Source organism: Panulirus ornatus, chromosome 19 (genome assembly GCF_036320965.1).
Source record: "Panulirus ornatus isolate Po-2019 chromosome 19, ASM3632096v1, whole genome shotgun sequence".
Taxonomy (NCBI): Eukaryota; Metazoa; Arthropoda; class Malacostraca; order Decapoda; family Palinuridae; genus Panulirus; species Panulirus ornatus.
The window spans coordinates 52885244-52902117 of record NC_092242.1 but is presented as its reverse complement, the minus strand read 5'-3'; the positions used below and the strand labels follow the sequence as shown (position 1 = coordinate 52902117).

The 16874-nt window shown below is 40.4% G+C and overlaps 1 protein-coding gene and 1 long non-coding RNA gene across 4 annotated transcripts in view; one reads left to right on the top strand and one right to left on the bottom strand.

The window, feature by feature from the left end:
• Nucleotides 1-16874, bottom strand: part of LOC139755502 (uncharacterized) — a 1033757-nt gene that overhangs the window by 775583 nt on the left and 241300 nt on the right. The gene's annotated exons all lie outside the window — the stretch shown is intronic.
• LOC139755501 (zwei Ig domain protein zig-8-like) overlaps nt 5985-16874 on the top strand; it is a 181206-nt gene continuing 170316 nt past the window's right edge. For all 3 annotated transcript variants that reach the window (XR_011714111.1, XR_011714112.1, XM_071673853.1), the window contains exon 1: nt 5985-6227. The gene's annotated coding sequence lies outside the window, so the exon portion shown is untranslated. The remainder of the gene's footprint in view (nt 6228-16874) is intronic.

The window sequence follows — 16874 nt, the reverse complement described above, 5'->3', positions numbered from 1 at the left end:
CTCTCTCTCTCTCTCTCTCTCTCTCTCTCTCTCTCTCTCTTCATTGCATACATACTTCATTAGTGAGCTCAATGATGATATAGAGTCTGACGAGCCTATGAAGAGAGAGAACGCTTCTCCGACATTACTTGACCAACAAGCGACAAGAAGTACGAGCATCATGGTGTCTCCACAGTAAGTGGCAGTGTCTATTCCCACTCGAACTACCAGGTAACCCTCCTCTGTGGAGACGAAACTCAGAACTGTAGAAAGATGAAAAAGGGAGAAAAAAAAATAAGGAAGTACGTAAATGAACAAAGTATCATCACAGCGAAGCTTTTAATGAGTGAAATATGTTCTTACACTTGTAACTATGAGGGCGAGTATGGCAAGGTTTGGCGATGTTATATAACAGAATATACACCAAAGAATAAACTTTATTCCATAAAGAAAAAATAGCTTCATAATGAGGAACGTTAGTTTCATCATATCGTGAAAATATACTTCGTACGACGCAGTTCTTATTTCCGTGTTACATACAGCGTGGATCTAATATCTAGGGGGAAATATTCTAATTACAGGATCACTAACGACACTTCTAAAATACCCAGGACGGCCAAAGATCCTGTACATCTTTAACCTCCCGCAGGAAAATGCTTTTCCAAACATATGATCTAAATATTGGAAACAGAAAGAGTTGCATGAAAGCCACGTTCACATTGTACCGTTGAAGGCCAGTGAGGCCATAGATCACTTACTAAATGAGGCATTGTGAAGTGTACGTATATATGTTACCGGACTCTCCTGTTTATACCATGGGCTAAAAGTCACCTTTCGGTGAAGCGATGTCATCAGGAGGTAAGTCCCGTCAGAGAAGTTATCTCTAAAGGAGTCTACAGTTCCCTGCTACTCGAAGTAACGCAGCCCTGGGCTGCAGGAGCCTTTCATAGAAACAGGGCCGGGGTATATATATATATATATATATATATATATATATATATATATATATATATATATATATATATATATATATAATTCTATTAGAAAAAATTGTCTACCTTTTTATACCATAGACAGGGAAGGCGTCTATGAATGCAGATGGCAAACTCTAATGTTTCAATTCAACAACCTGTGATGGGAACAGCTCAAAGAAACATGTATGCATAAAGTATTAACATAACAATCGTCACATCTTACGAAATCTGAACTATTATGCCACAATGATTCGGGCACCCCAGCTGTGGTTCTAGTGTTAGTCATAACCCCAGCCGTGGTTGTGAGAGCAGTGTCAGTCATAACCCCAGCCGTGGTTGTGAGAGCAGTGTCAGTCATAACCCCAGCCGTGGTTGTGACAGCAGTGTCAGTCATAACCCCAGCCGTGGTTGTGACAGCAGTGTCAGTCATAACCCCAGCCGTGGTTGTGACAGCAGTGTCAGTCATAACCCCAGCCGTGGTTGTGACAGCAGTGTCAGTCATAACCCCAGCCGTGGTTGTGACAGCAGTGTCAGTCATAACCCCAGCCGTGGTTGTGACAGCAGTGTCAGTCATAACCCCAGCCGTGGTTGTGACAGCAGTGTCAGTCATAACCCTAGCCGTGGTTGTGACAGCAGTGTCAGTCATAACCCCAGCCGTGGTTGTGACAGCAGTGTCAGTCATAACCCCAGCCGTGGTTGTGACAGCAGTGTCAGTCATAACCCCAGCCGTGGTTGTGACAGCAGTTTCAGTCATAGCCCCAGCCGTGGTTGTGACAGCAGTTTCAGTCATAACCCCAGCCGTGGTTGTGACAGCAGTGTCAGTCATAACCCCAGCCGTGGTTGTGACAGCAGTATCAGTCATAACCCCAGCCGTGGTTGTGACAGCAGTGTCAGTCATAACCCCAGCCGTGGTTGTGACAGCAGTGTCAGTCATAACCCCAGCCGTGGTTGTGACAGCAGTGTCAGTCATAACCCCAGCCGTGGTTGTGACAGCAGTGTCAGTCATAACCCCAGCCGTGGTTGTGACAGCAGTGTCAGTCATAACCCTAGCCGTGGTTGTGACAGCAGTGTCAGTCATAACCCCAGCCGTGGTTATGGTTGTGGAATCAGTCTACAAGTGACGTCTTCTCCTGCGTCCACCTGTGCTCCACCGTTCCTCCATCTGCTTCAGAAGGTCAAGTCTCGTCTCGTGACAGCTGTGGCAGGGAAACATATCTCTATTTCGTCCCTTTAATAAGAAATGCGTATGATCACACCATTCATACTTTCTACCCAGGCGAAGCTTACGCTCAAGCCCCTCCTACATCTATAGAGCCACGACGAGCACCTCGTCACACCTGTACTTAAAAAGTTAATTACCCACTTGGAACTTATCAACGACTGCCATCCCTGGCGATGCGACGCCCCACAGGTAGGGGACGAGCATTCGTCTCCTTCTCATTAGAATGAAAAAGAGGGAAAAAAAAATATAACATGCATAACATTTAAGTAAACACACTTATGGTAACGTCATAAATCTCTGAAATTTAAAGTCATCTTCCTTCCCCATTGCTGGCCGTATATTTCCTCCATCTCCGGCGATATGAGAGATATCCATCAAAAGGCAGAGATATTTGCGGTTCAGGGAGTCTTTGGGCTCAACTACTCTTTTACATATCAGGAATGGGAGCGATTTTGTTTGTGTCTGGTGCATAGCCGCTCTCGATATCGCTTATGTCAGTACGTGCGTCAGGTCTTGTGGGGGTATGGGAAAGGATTGAGAGGGAAGACCTGTGGAGATGCCGAGATGACTGTATGTGCAAGCCTTACAGATGAAAAGATAAAGTTACTTTATTACTCTTGTGTGATTCATGATACAAGGTTCTTAAAGGAAAACACACACACACACACACACACACACACACACACACACACACACACACACACACACGAAACCCAACTGTTTCATCCTCCTCTCGGAGCCCGTTGTTAAAGAGGCACCAGGGTTAAGTTGATTGGTGTGTGTGTGTGTGTGTGTACAAGCAGAAGACATGATACATAAAATACTAAGTTAAAAGACGAGGCCTTACGAGTATTAATTAACCTCTCCACGTAACAGTAATCACACCCACACATACAAGCTGTGAGCCTGGTTAATCACGTGTAGAGTTAATACAACGTAAAGTGCTCATGATGGCCAACAAGTAAACCAGGCCAGGCCAAGATCACCACCATGTATCAAGACCTTTGTGTAGGCAAAGACCTGAGGTTTGACTATGTATGAACCGTTCCACAGAGGACCGTGTTAGGAAGGGTCGTGAGGAAAGCTAATCATTTTAGTAAAGATAATATTGCGCAAAAGAAGAAGAACGAGGGTACATCGCAGAAGACGTTCTTGCACGTATGTGACACCCACACTCAAGTTACATCACCAATTTGCCTTCTCCTCTAGAGGGAGCATTGATCGAGAAGCTTGAGAGCGTCCAACTGCGGATGACAAGATATTTCAATGATGAATACTTAGCGAGAAGCAGGAGTGCTTGAGATAACCACAGTACGGGATGAAGTTCAAAGTGAGACATAACATTTCGACTCCTCTGCTCAACCGAAGAGGAGAAATCTTAAGCAGATCTACAGAAGGATAGGACACAGGTGAACTCTAGGACATGACAAACTTGCAAAAATATTCAACCACAAGTCATGAGAACGAATCAACTAGTGTTGAACTATGGCACCTTTTACGTAACTAACAAAACTTGTTAAACTAGATGGCATTATAAGAAACTAACGAGACTGTGATAACAAGTTAACATGATAAAAAACTAACAAGACTTAAAGTAGATGACATGACATGAAACTAACAAATCTTAAACTCGACGACATAACTAGAAACTTATAACACTGTTAAAGTAGACAACAGGACTAGCAACTAACATGACTGTTAGACGAGATGACACAACTACACACTAACAAGACAAACGAGATGACATGATAAAACACTCAGCAACAGCTAGAAAAGACTCGGACAAGATTTTCACTGTAACAGAATACCGAATGCATGAACAAGTGAAGGAAAACTAAATGCAGTGAAAAAAAAAAGAACATAATAAAAGTGTATGGTAGAAACCATACAAGAAGGGTTGGAAACCCTTGAAAGTAAGATAATTTTTCCTATTTCCACAGTATGAAACTCCGTTGTAGCGTTTAGTGTTGCTGACCCTGACGCCTTCACAAGCCACCCGGGTAGAGTCCGCATAGGTTCGAAACCTGATCGGGGCCGCAGGTCCACAAACAATCCAGCTGTTCATCCATCCCTTGTATGCTGGTCGAGATATTGGGTACCTGGCTTAGGCTACGATATATATGTATATATATATATATATATATATATATATATATATATATATATATATATATATATATATATATATATTTCACCGTAAATGAGATGTCCTTGATTAAGGCATACAACTGCCCATACCGTCTCAGCGAACACACACACACACACACACACACAGATAATAATGATAGGGAACTGATCATACATAAACTACTCGTGTCGTTCATCAACAGTATACATACGTCTGAAAATCCTCTTGATAGTTATGATGATAATAAGTTTGACAACACTATCACCAACATACATGACCACATGTGATGACAGCGATGAATGGAAACGTGACACAGAACATAATTTGCTCCTTAACAGTGAACATTACTGACTAACTTAACTGTTCTACATTGCATCGTATACAGTGACGGTAACATACAACTTTAATGAAAGGAGAGAGAGACCGAATTACATACCATAACCATTATCGTAATAACACAGCTGTGCAATGGCATTTTAACTCTCTCTCTCTCTCTCTCTCTCTCTCTCTCTCTATATATATATATATATATATATATATATATATATATATATATATTATCCCTGGGGATAGGGGAGAAAGAATACTTCCCACGTATTCCCCGCGTGTCGTAGAAGGCGACTAAAAGGGGAGTGAGCGGGGGGGCTGGAAATCCTCCCCTCTCGTTTTTCTTTTTTTTTAATTTTCCAAAAGAAGGAACAGAAAAGGGGGCCAGGTGAAGATATTCCCTCAAAGGCCCAGTCCTCTGTTCTTAACGCTACCTCGCTAACGCGGGCAATGGCGAATAGTATGAAAGATTATATATATATATATATATATATATATATATATATATATATATATATATATATATATATATATATATATATATATAAAATCTCCTTAAGATGAAATTCTAATTAAAAGTTAAAATACTACTGTCAGCGTTAGGTTAGGTAGGTCCAATTAGTGTTTGTGGGAGAGGTGACATTAACGTGCTATACAAGGTTCGGGAAAGTCTTGCGCCTAAGAGGCTGTCAAGGGTAATGGTGGCATGTTTTATAAGTTAATGGCCGGGAGCTTTTTATGGCTAATGGGTAGTGATGCTGTTGTGGATGTTGGTAATGAGTTGTTTTTGTTGGTGAAGTTAGGAAATGGCCGATTGTTGGAGATACTGTAGACGGAGAACGAGAAATGAAAAAGAAGAAAAAAAACCGATGAATTCTGTAGGCTACAGTCGACTACTGAATGGCTGGGAAGAGTACACTGAGCGGTGCGAGGTGCTGTGATGTAGATGTGGACCGTACAGTAACATTTCGGTTGAAGATGGAAGGAGTGTGGGTGTTTGTGGGCGGCGTAGATAAGGTTCATGGAATGGGTCAACGACATGTAGACTTCTAGGACTAAATGACAGATGTAGGACAATGTAGAGGTGTTGGCAGGTGTGTGGGGGCATTTCCGGGGTTATGTGGTGGGGTTGGTAGGGTGTGTGGGCGGCGTGTCAGGCACCATTGCAGGCAGCTCAGTCGTGATCTGGCCACCGTGGCGTGCGGGTGTCCCGTATTCTCCGCTCAGTCTGCTGCCCCACCTCGCCTACCAGGTCGCGTCTCACACGAGCCGCTTGCTATACACCCATCATACATTTCTCCGTCTTCTGGTATACACTGCCATACCGCATTCCGGCAATAGCACGGTGAAGCTAAGCTTTGGAAGCAGACAAGATTATGAAGATGAAATTTGTAGGTTTAGCGATGGAATCTAATCTGCATAAGTGAGTGCTGGAATTGCATTTGGGGAAGTTCTCTGGTGAGGCATAATTGTATGTCGGAGTGAAATTAATTGTGCTACATATGCCCAAGGACGCGTACCCTCCTGTGGAGGAGAGAGTGTCTTAAGAGTGAATCTGTCGACGAGAGGGGAAGACAAGTTAAGAAGCATCGATAAGGTGAGTATCAATTTTACGTGACCGTGTCTGGCTGAAGTGGGAGGATGCAGTGTGATGATAGTGGGTCGGCGGGTGTGGAGTGGAATGTCTGCTGGAAATGAGAAACGGTATACAGCAGTGTACAGCCTTGATGGTGTGCCATTGCTAGAGAAGCAACATGGAACGATGATCATTACAGTCCTGGACGTTGCTATGATATATCATCATCACGTCCCATCCTGGGTACGATTTTCAGGAACAACACGTACAACACAAAGTTGTAGTGGCACAGAATATTAACACATTGTCTGAATAAAACACACACACACACACATATATATATATATATATATATATATATATATATATATATATATATACATATATATATATATATATATATATATATATATATATATATATATATATATATATATATATAGTGAAAATAATCATCATAGAGAGATCCCGTGTTGAGCAACAACGGGACATCACGACGACTGCAGACACGATTAGATCCAGCAGCAAAAACATCAAGACCCAATTACTTTACCAAGACGTTAAGCACCACCATCCTACAGAGAAACGACCATCATCATCTTCCTATATGGGAAAGTCATCTACCAACATCGTGCCGAGGAAGCTTAAAATCATTTCACTCTATACCGCGTTAAGCCAGGCTACAGTGACGACTTGCCTTGTAATAACATACACCGGTAAATTTATAACATGAAACGTATTCAGAGCATAAACACGCCTACCGCGCCGAATTATTAAATCCTCCATGGCCACAGCAGACCCATATTACACGTTCAAAAGTTGAACTTCGCCTCTGAATTAAAAGCAGTTCCTGGAAGTTAATATTATACCAGATGTTGGGAAGTGCTGATGCATGAGGCGGACACCATCTCCCGATTTCTGGAGATGAAGAGATGGCCAAATATAGTCGAGTAAGCGTAGGATAAAATGAATATAATTGTATAGATATTTCAATATGAATTTCATGTTGTTGTCAGTAATACTAACATGACTACAGACAGTTTGGAATAATATTATAGAGATGATGACAGGGGAAAGCAAGACACCGGGGAGGCTTTATACACTGTAACAACTGTAAGTAATTCTTGGAAGTGTTGTGATCGAATCTTCACATTCTCAGTACAGAGCAACGGTACACGTTACATGAATATGTCCAAGAGTTATGTCTTGTTATTTTGGTTCACATTCCAGCAACGCTGTTGGTATTTTCCTATGCTGATGAAACTTAAAACTTTTTATTTTCTATTTACTTTTTTTTTTGTTTCTTTGATAAAGTCAAACCACATGACAAACGAGCAGTGCGAGCCGTCATCGTTAGCCCACAGTCTGTCCAACAAGCCTATTCTCGAAGGGGTACCATCAGCACAGATGCAAACTTCATATTTCGTTCTCATATAAAAAGCGCTCGTGTTATATGCCCCCCCCCCCCTCTCTCTCTCTCTCTCTCTCTCTCTCTCTCTCTCTCTCTCTCTCTCTCTCTCCTCCCCCTCACCCAACCCCTACTAACGCATGCATTGATAGCATGTTTCTATTTATATGCCTCGCAGATTATTATGACAACTGTAGGCGAACTCTCTTGTTACAGGTGAATTTCGGATCTAATACCATGGACGAGCGTGATAATAATGATAATAATAGATAGATAAATAAAAAAATAAATAAATAAAAACGGATGAGATAGAAAAAGTAGCTTGGAAGATTTTGTGATGAGGTGGAGTGAGGTCTCATCAAAATATCATTAGTTTACAAACTACTCAAGTCATGCAGTCTGCTTCCTGCCTCCCAGTTATTCTTAGCTGCTAAGAGAATTTTACATGGTTTCGGAATCGCTTTCTGCGCGACTGGTGTCAACACAGTAGTTCTAAACTGTGAACAAGAGCTACGTTCTCAGGGAACGCTACTTAAAAAAAAAATGTCAGCTGAGCTGAATGGAAGGAAGGAGAGAAAACGGGTCGCAGAATATGGACCCCAGCGTCTCATCAACCTAAGGGAAAGAAAATGGGTAACAGAAAGACATTTCAAAGTGTGTTAAAACTGGCGAATTGCTTAAGAGACAGACGATAGACACCATAGACAGAGAGAATGTCAAAGGATGAGAATAGAGAGAGGAGTAGGATGAAACAAAAACTAGAAAAAAAAAAGGAATAATATTTCGAACTTGACACTTGGGATTCAAAAAGACATCCTAAAAGTACTTCAAAGTATAGTTATGTTCATGACTGTCACAATAACATGGCTGGAACGGAGAGGATGTCAAGATACGGGATCAACAGATTAACCAAGGACGCAGAAACGGAGATGAAATGCACGGAATTACATACAGAAATGATGAAAAACAATCAAGTTAGGTGAAAGTATCTACCGCAAGGGGCGCGAGAAACACTGATGTCGATCGCCCAGTAGAGTGCTGCCATCTGGCGGCAGAGAGCCGAACCCTGGTGGCCACAGTACCCAACGGGAGATCACTAAAGTTGGTAAATCCTCCACTGCCGTATAATGTCTAAGCTTTATTTTTTCACTGATCAACTGTGAAATGACTATACTAATCACAATTCTTTTTTTTTATATTATATACATGATTATATTGAGTACTTTATATCCATTTGTTCATTAATTTTGCCACTTAGAAAGTAGTTCGTGTATAAATACGCAGCACCGTCCACGGCGTCCACACGTTTAGCTTTTTACCCTTTTACACATGAACAGACATTTCCTGTTGCGTCTCCTTTAACTGTATATAATTCATTTACCCATATTTCATTCCGGGTGTAGTAACATTTATATTCTAAATCACAGTGTAATTCATAAACGTACATTTCAGAGTTGTTTTTTATTCTTGTAAAGTGGTTTTACGTTGCTCAGTAAGACTGGACGAAAAGACAATTTACTCGAGTTCATGTAGGAAACAGGAAACGATAAACAATAATGTTACGAGACTTTATGGACAGTTAAACTTGTGGAGTCCCACCTCCTATATTGTGGAATATTCCTGCTTTAGAAAACGACTTTATAGGAGTGAAAAAATCACACAGACCATAAGAATGATTACGTACAGCACGAAGCCACAAAGATAACTGTACTGAGTAGATTCATAAGAGTATCACCTAGTGGGACGCACTACAAAACAAGCAGGGTCATCAATGGGCTTACACCAGGCAGAGATCTATTATAATATACCGAAGCAGAGGAATATTGAACGTAACGTGTTGCAGGATTATACCTTGACCTGCTGTAAGCCTACGAGGGGTATAGAATCAAGTCCTTCTGTCAGAGAAAAAACCGCTGAGATCTTGTTCCCTCTGGAGTATGTTATATGATCTCCATTATGTATCGTGCCATGTAATGTAGCCAGTGGGTTACAAAAAATATAAAAGACAATTCCTGAGAACAGAATTGTGACAAAGCATCAAGCTCGCTGCAGTAATATAGAGCGAACATATATTCATTTACTGAGAATACAGGACTTAGAGAAATAACTTTCCTGGAGGCAAAGCCTTAAACAAAACCACTTAACTGCACAATTGTCAGTCATGGGTCACCGAAAGATTCAGTTAATGTAAATGAAGATCAGTCATGGTTGTTTGAATGATGTTAGGCTTACGTAGAGTTTCTTGCAGTGTTATTAATTTAACTCAAGATTATTCATACACACACACACACACACACACACACACACACACACACATTGGCGACATTATTAGGTCTAAAATGTGTAACTTGAAGGTAATGAAATTTCTTAGTTCTTTCATACCACCAAAAAAAAGTTTACCATTACCACCTGCATCCCATAATGATGATAATATAATAATAAAGTATATTCTACTAACAACAGCCAAAAGCATGCCTATCAACTGGCTTCCTAGCTTCGTCTCTTCGATGTATATCAACTGACTTATATTTCTCTCTTGTGTCTCCCCTGATGATATGATTATTACACGAAAGTGCACTTGGGAAATTATCGTGTTTCATTTTCCCCGTGGACTCACAGGAATATATATATATATATATATATATATATATATATATATATATATATATATATATATATATATAAACTGCAATAATAGAGACTGAACACACAGTATGTCTGCCTCCACGTGGACCGTTGCTCAACAAGAAGGGTCAAGTGTACATACGGAGCATGTCCACTCACTGTACACTCCCGGCATTGTCTTCAGGAGGAGACGGAGGTCCTTCGAGATTTCGCAGCTGGTGGTTATGATTCGACAGCTGGAGGAGACCTTAAGGTCCTTGGGCTGTCGATAGGCTATAAACCCTTCTCTCCAACCAACCTAATTACCATCATGTTCATCTTTACGGAGGGTGACACGACATGAATCATCTTCACGACATCCTAGGTGCATTTTTCATTCACTTCAAACATCATCTTTACCATCATCTACACAACATCGGCAAAACACCACTGGTGTATGAAAAGCTACCTTCTTCAATACTGAAGGTGGGTTTGTCATGACCCTAAAATGTCATTCAGATCCAATGCATTGTCCCTATGTTTTGGTTGAAGGGTGTCGAGTGTTAGAAATATAAAGACAAAAAAAAGTTAGAAGACGAAGAAAATAATGTATTCCACAGTGACTTTTGGGTATTACTGTAGTGATGATTGAACCTGTGGGATATATCATGTGATTATTACACGAAAGTGCACTTGGGAACTTATCGTGTTTCATTTCCCCGTGGACTCATATATATATATATATATATATATATATATATATATATATATATATATATATATATATATATATATATGTATTTTTTTTTCATACTATTCGCCATTTCCCGCGATAGCGAGGTAGCGTTAAGAACAGAGGACTGGGTCTTTCAGGGACTATCCTCACCTGGCCCTCTTCTCTGTTCCTTCTTTTGGAAAAAAAAAAAAATTGAGAGGGGAGGATTTCCAGCCCCCCGCATATATATATATATTATATATATGCACTATGGAGACAACAGAGGCTAAGATCACACAGCTGGCACAATAAGTGATGCGAGTAGATCTATATAATATTCGTTGCTGCTGTAATCAAGTCATCACGACTTCTGTGAACAACGATGCTACATGTAACTTTAAAAAGTATTATTACACGTTACTTTTTATCACATTCCAGCAACGGTGTGGGATATTTTTTTTTCTATCTGGAATCACAGTTAAATGTAATATAAAAGTTTCTCATAAAAAGAAGCCACATAATCAGTGAGCAGCGTGCATATTCATCAGTTGCCCCTCTGTCCAGCCTGGCGTCGTTAACTCATTAACATATATGCAAAGTTCATATTTTATTTTCCTACACTTTGCGTCTGTTGTACCGTCTCTCTCTCTCTCTCTCTCTCTCTCTCTCTCTCTCTCTCTCTCTCTCTCTCTCTCTCTCTCTCTCTCTCTCAATAATACATGCAATAATAACACGTCTCTACTTCATACTTCGTCCATTATGAAAACGCATGACACGAGAGTCTCCCCGGCGTAAGAGAATTTCGGACGTATACGAAAAGGACAAGAAATTGAGGCAGATGAAAGAGGAGAGAATTAATCAGAGAATTTTGTGAGGGTTGAATGCGAGCTCCTGAGAGTATTAAGTCTTATAAACAACTCGAGCTATGCCATCTTGGATTCCAGGAGAATCTTTACAAGGTCTTAGAATAGCCTTTTGCGAGACAGACAACACTGTCGTAGTTCTACACCATCTATGATGTGAGGGAACGACCCTAAAGACTGACTTCCACTGTAATGGAAGGAGGAGAGAAAATGGGTGCCGGAACAACGATCCTTGCGTCATCATTCTAAGGAAAAATGGGAAAGAGGAAAACATCACAAAGACTCTTTAAGATTCGTAAACTAAAGAGATAAAGACGGTTGACGCCTCTGGCACAGGATTGAAAGGAAGAGAACATAAGAGTGACGAAGATAAAACGTAAAATCGTATCACAAAAATGAGCGATAAATACAATACATAAACCATGTAACTCCTGACTAAAAGAAAAGAAAAAAAAATCCTCAGCTTTCAATATTGATAAGCTTATGAATGTCAGAACACGACTGTGACCCAAAGGTTTTTAAGAAGTGGGATCGATCTAATCTATCAGGCACGAGATAACGTGAATGGAGCAGCACAGAAGTACAGTGAAAAGTTATACTTCCAGATAAGAATAGCTTCGGCATAGGGTGAGAAATACAGGGCCGTCGATCACCTGTAGAGTGTTGCCATCTACCGGGCGAGGGCCGAAACCTGGTGGCCACAGACACGGAGAGATCACTAAGGTCAGTAGATCCTTCAACACTAGTATACAATTCTTTTCTCCACTGTTCAACAGGAAAGTGACCGTATAGTAATCAACCTCTTTAATACGATCTATACGATCAATATATAAATGATTTATGACTAGGAATAACTAGAAAGTAGATCTGGAAGAGCAATCACTACAGTCCATTTAGTCCAAACGTTCAACTTACTGCCTTTCTTGTACATTGAATACTTCATACCGCGTTTTCTTTCACTGTACATTACTAGATACATTTTCTCATTTTTCGCCTATTTCGGGTGATATATATATATATATATATATATATATATATATATATATATATATATATATATACATATTTTTTTTTCTTGCTTTGTCGCTGTCTCCCGCGTTTGCGAGGTAGCGCAAGGAAACAGACGAAAGAAATGGCCCAACCCACCCCCATACACATGTATATACATACGTATATACATATACGTATATACATACAAACACAAATATACATACCTATACAGCTTTCCATGGTTTACCCCAGACGCTTCACATGCCCTGATTCAACCCACTGACAGCACGTCAACCCCTGTATACCACATCGCTCCAATTCACTCTATTCCTTGCCCTCCTTTCACCCTCCTGCATGTTCAGGCCCCGATCACACAAAATCCTTTTCACTCCATCTTTCCACCTCCAATTTGGTCTCCCTCTTCTCCTCGTTCCCTCCACCTCCGACACATATATCCTCTTGGTCAATCTTTCCTCACTCATTCTCTCCATGTGCCCAAACCATTTCAAAACACCCTCTTCTGCTCTCTCAAGCACGCTCTTTTTATTTCCACACATCTCTCTTACCCTTAGGTTACTTACTCGATCAAACCACCTCACACCACACATTGTCCTCAAACATCTCATTTCCAGCACATCCATCCTCCTGCGCACAACTCTATCCATAGCCCACGCCTCGCAACCATACAACATTGTTGAAACCACTATTCCTTCAAACATACCCATTTTTGCTTTCCGAGATAATGTTCTCGACTTCCACACATTCTTCAAGGCTCCCAGGATTTTCGCCCCCTCCCCCACCCTATGATCCACTTCCGCTTCCATGGTTCCATCCGCTGCCAGTACACTCCAGATATCTAAAACACTTTACTTCCTCCAGTTTTTCTCCATTCAAACTTACTTCCCAATTGACTTGACCCTCAACCCTACTGTACCTAATAACTTTGCTCTTATTCACATTTACTCTTAACTTTCTTCTTTCACACACACACACACATATATATATATATATATATATATATATATATATATATATATATATATATATATATATATATATATAATTCCTGGGGATAGGGGAGAAAGAATACTTCCCACGTATTCCCTGCGTGTCGTAGAAGGCGACTAAAAGGGGAGAGAGCGGGGGCTGGAAATCTTCTCCTCTGGTTTTCAATTTTCCAAATGAAGGAACAGAGGAGAGAGCCAAGTGAGTATTTCCTTCAAAGGCTCAGTCCTCTGTTCTTAACGCTACCTCGCTGACGTGGGAAATGGCGAATAGTATAAACACACACACACACACACACACACACACGTATATAGTGCATATGAACGTGCACTACCATATAACATACAAACCTCCAACAGACAGGATCGAACCCGGGACCCCTGCGTGGCAGGCGGGAGCACTACTGCTAGCTAAGCAGGGGTCCCGGGTTCCATCGTGGCTGTTGGATGTTTGTATTATATATATATATATATATATATATATATATATATATATATATATATATATATATATATATATATATATCATGCATTATGGAGAAAATCTTAGGTATCCAATCAAGATCTTTCCTTCCAAAACAGCAAGTACGTCTGATGTTCCAGCGCGAACGGAAAGAAAATTTACTAAAATGGAAGAAGTAAAGTAGGAACGATACACAATAATGTTATTACTTTATGGACAGTTAAATCCCTGGAGTGCCAACTCGCTCTACTGTGGATTATTCCTGCCTTATAAAATGAATTTAAGGGCGCCTGATAATCACCCAGATAATAGACTGAAGAGACCAGTATAGAACCAAATACACGTAAATAAACGTAGAGTAGATCAATAGTGTAGTACACAGTGGGACACACTGTACAACGAGCAGGTACATATGTTGGACTTGCATCAGGTAAAGGCGTCCTATGTTACAAGGGAAATTTAGTACCATGCTGTGGGAATATACTGTAATGTCTTTCAGGCCTACGAGGAAAACGAAACCCCATTAGAATGATTACATTTCCCTTTATCTATAGGCAGTAACACCTACGGATAATGGCTCCCTCGGGGAAAAAGTTATAGTCTCTGTGTTGTATTCTGTGCTAACAGTGGGCGGGAAAGTAGGGGTGTTAATTCTAGAGAACAGAATGAGTTGTGACGAGAACGTATCAAGGTGCTTACAATGATGGACATCACCATATTCCCGTTTATCAAAAACGACGTCAGTTAGATACGTTGTCTTTATGGGGGTAAAACGTATTACGTTTCTACTTAACTGTGCCATAGTCTATAGTGGTTTTAATTATGAGGTCATCCTGCCAAAGAGGAGTAGCTCGAGTATTTCATGATATTAAGCGTCTGTAAAGTGAGTTATAATGTTATATCAACTGGAGATTACTTTCAAAAATACACACACACGCACGCACACACACACACACACACACACAGACACACACACACACACATTGGTGACAGCAGTACGTCCTACAAGCTCTCAAAGTGACTAAGGAGACGTAAATAATGCAAGTAGTTGACTTGATACATTGCAAGATAATCATCAAGTCTGTTCTTAATTGTATCTATAGAACTGCTTTCAGCCACTCGAACTGGTGAATCATTCCACATATTAACAACCCTGGTAAAGATAAAGTACTCTGCCTCATTCAAGGTACAACGTTTGCCCACAAGTGTGTGTCCATCACTACAAGTAAAATCAGACGATTTGACTTGCATCAAATAATGATAAAATAATAATCAATTATAATAAATAATAATAATAATAATAATAATAATAATAATAATAAATAAATAATAATAATAATTATAATAATAATAATAATAATATAGGAATAATAATAAAGATAATAGTAACAATAATGATAATGATGAATTATCGAACTAACAGCAGTTACATGATGAACACATGCATAGAAAACATACATCAAATAGGAACTCCATCCCTGGCGAGCGACCTCAATACGTCTCCATCCACTCCTTCATTCACAAGGATCATATGGGCACTGAGAGCATACCTGGCCTTGAAATCATGTTCAACACTTGTTAAGGTGTTCAATGCTTAGAACTCAAGGTCGATGGCCTTATTGACCCTGTTAGTCTATAGCCCTACGATACAAAGTTCTGACCAAACCATCATCACTTTACCGTCACGTTCACTCAGCAGAGAGACACAACATAGTTCGTTTTCACTACACCCACAGTGAACTTAAGTTTAGGTCAAAGGCCATCTTCTCTAAGCTCTCCTCTGCACGAGGCATTCCACACAGCTGGTGTCTGGTCTGACCCACACAGCTGGTGTCTGGTCTGACCCATCTGCGTTTGGTGAAAGGCCAGCTTTCCTCTAATACCCTTACGGGTTAGTCGAACCATCTTCACTATCTTGGCCGAACACTGTTGTGCATGTTGAAACACCAAGAAAACGAAAGAAAATAAATGACCATGTAACATAGAAAACGATATCCTCAGAAAGTCGTGGATAATATAACTGTATATATGATATGAAAGGAGAAAATCTGTGCACTATAGTGACCGTATAGACTGCTATATCACATTTCTGACACTATATATAATGGGATGGATAATACAAATCATTTCTGGAGTTGTTGGAACCAGGTCATCAACTTTTCTGTGTACGATAACGTTACAAGAGTATCTAGAAATTATATTTTCCTTCACCCAGTTGAAATTCCAGCAGCAACGGTGTTGGGATTTCGTCATGAAATCACAGGTTAATCATATCTAAAAGCTCTTCATGGAATGAAGTTAGTACATAACTAAGTGACCGGCGTGAATATTCATCAGCTCCCCCTCCGTCCAGCCTGGTGTCGCTGCCTTCCCTTAACGCATATTCCAAATTCCTATTTTTCCTTAAACCAGTCGCGTTCGTAGTACAGTTTCTTTCCTCTCTCTCTCTCTCTCTCTCTCTCTCTCTCTCTCTCTCTCTCTCTCTCTCTCTCTCTCTCTCTCTCTCTCTCTCTCTCTCTCACGTATGCAATGCAGTCCTGTGTGTTAGGAGGACCACATTGGAAACAGAGTATACATATAATCATACTTTAAACATATAATCATACTTTAAACATATAATC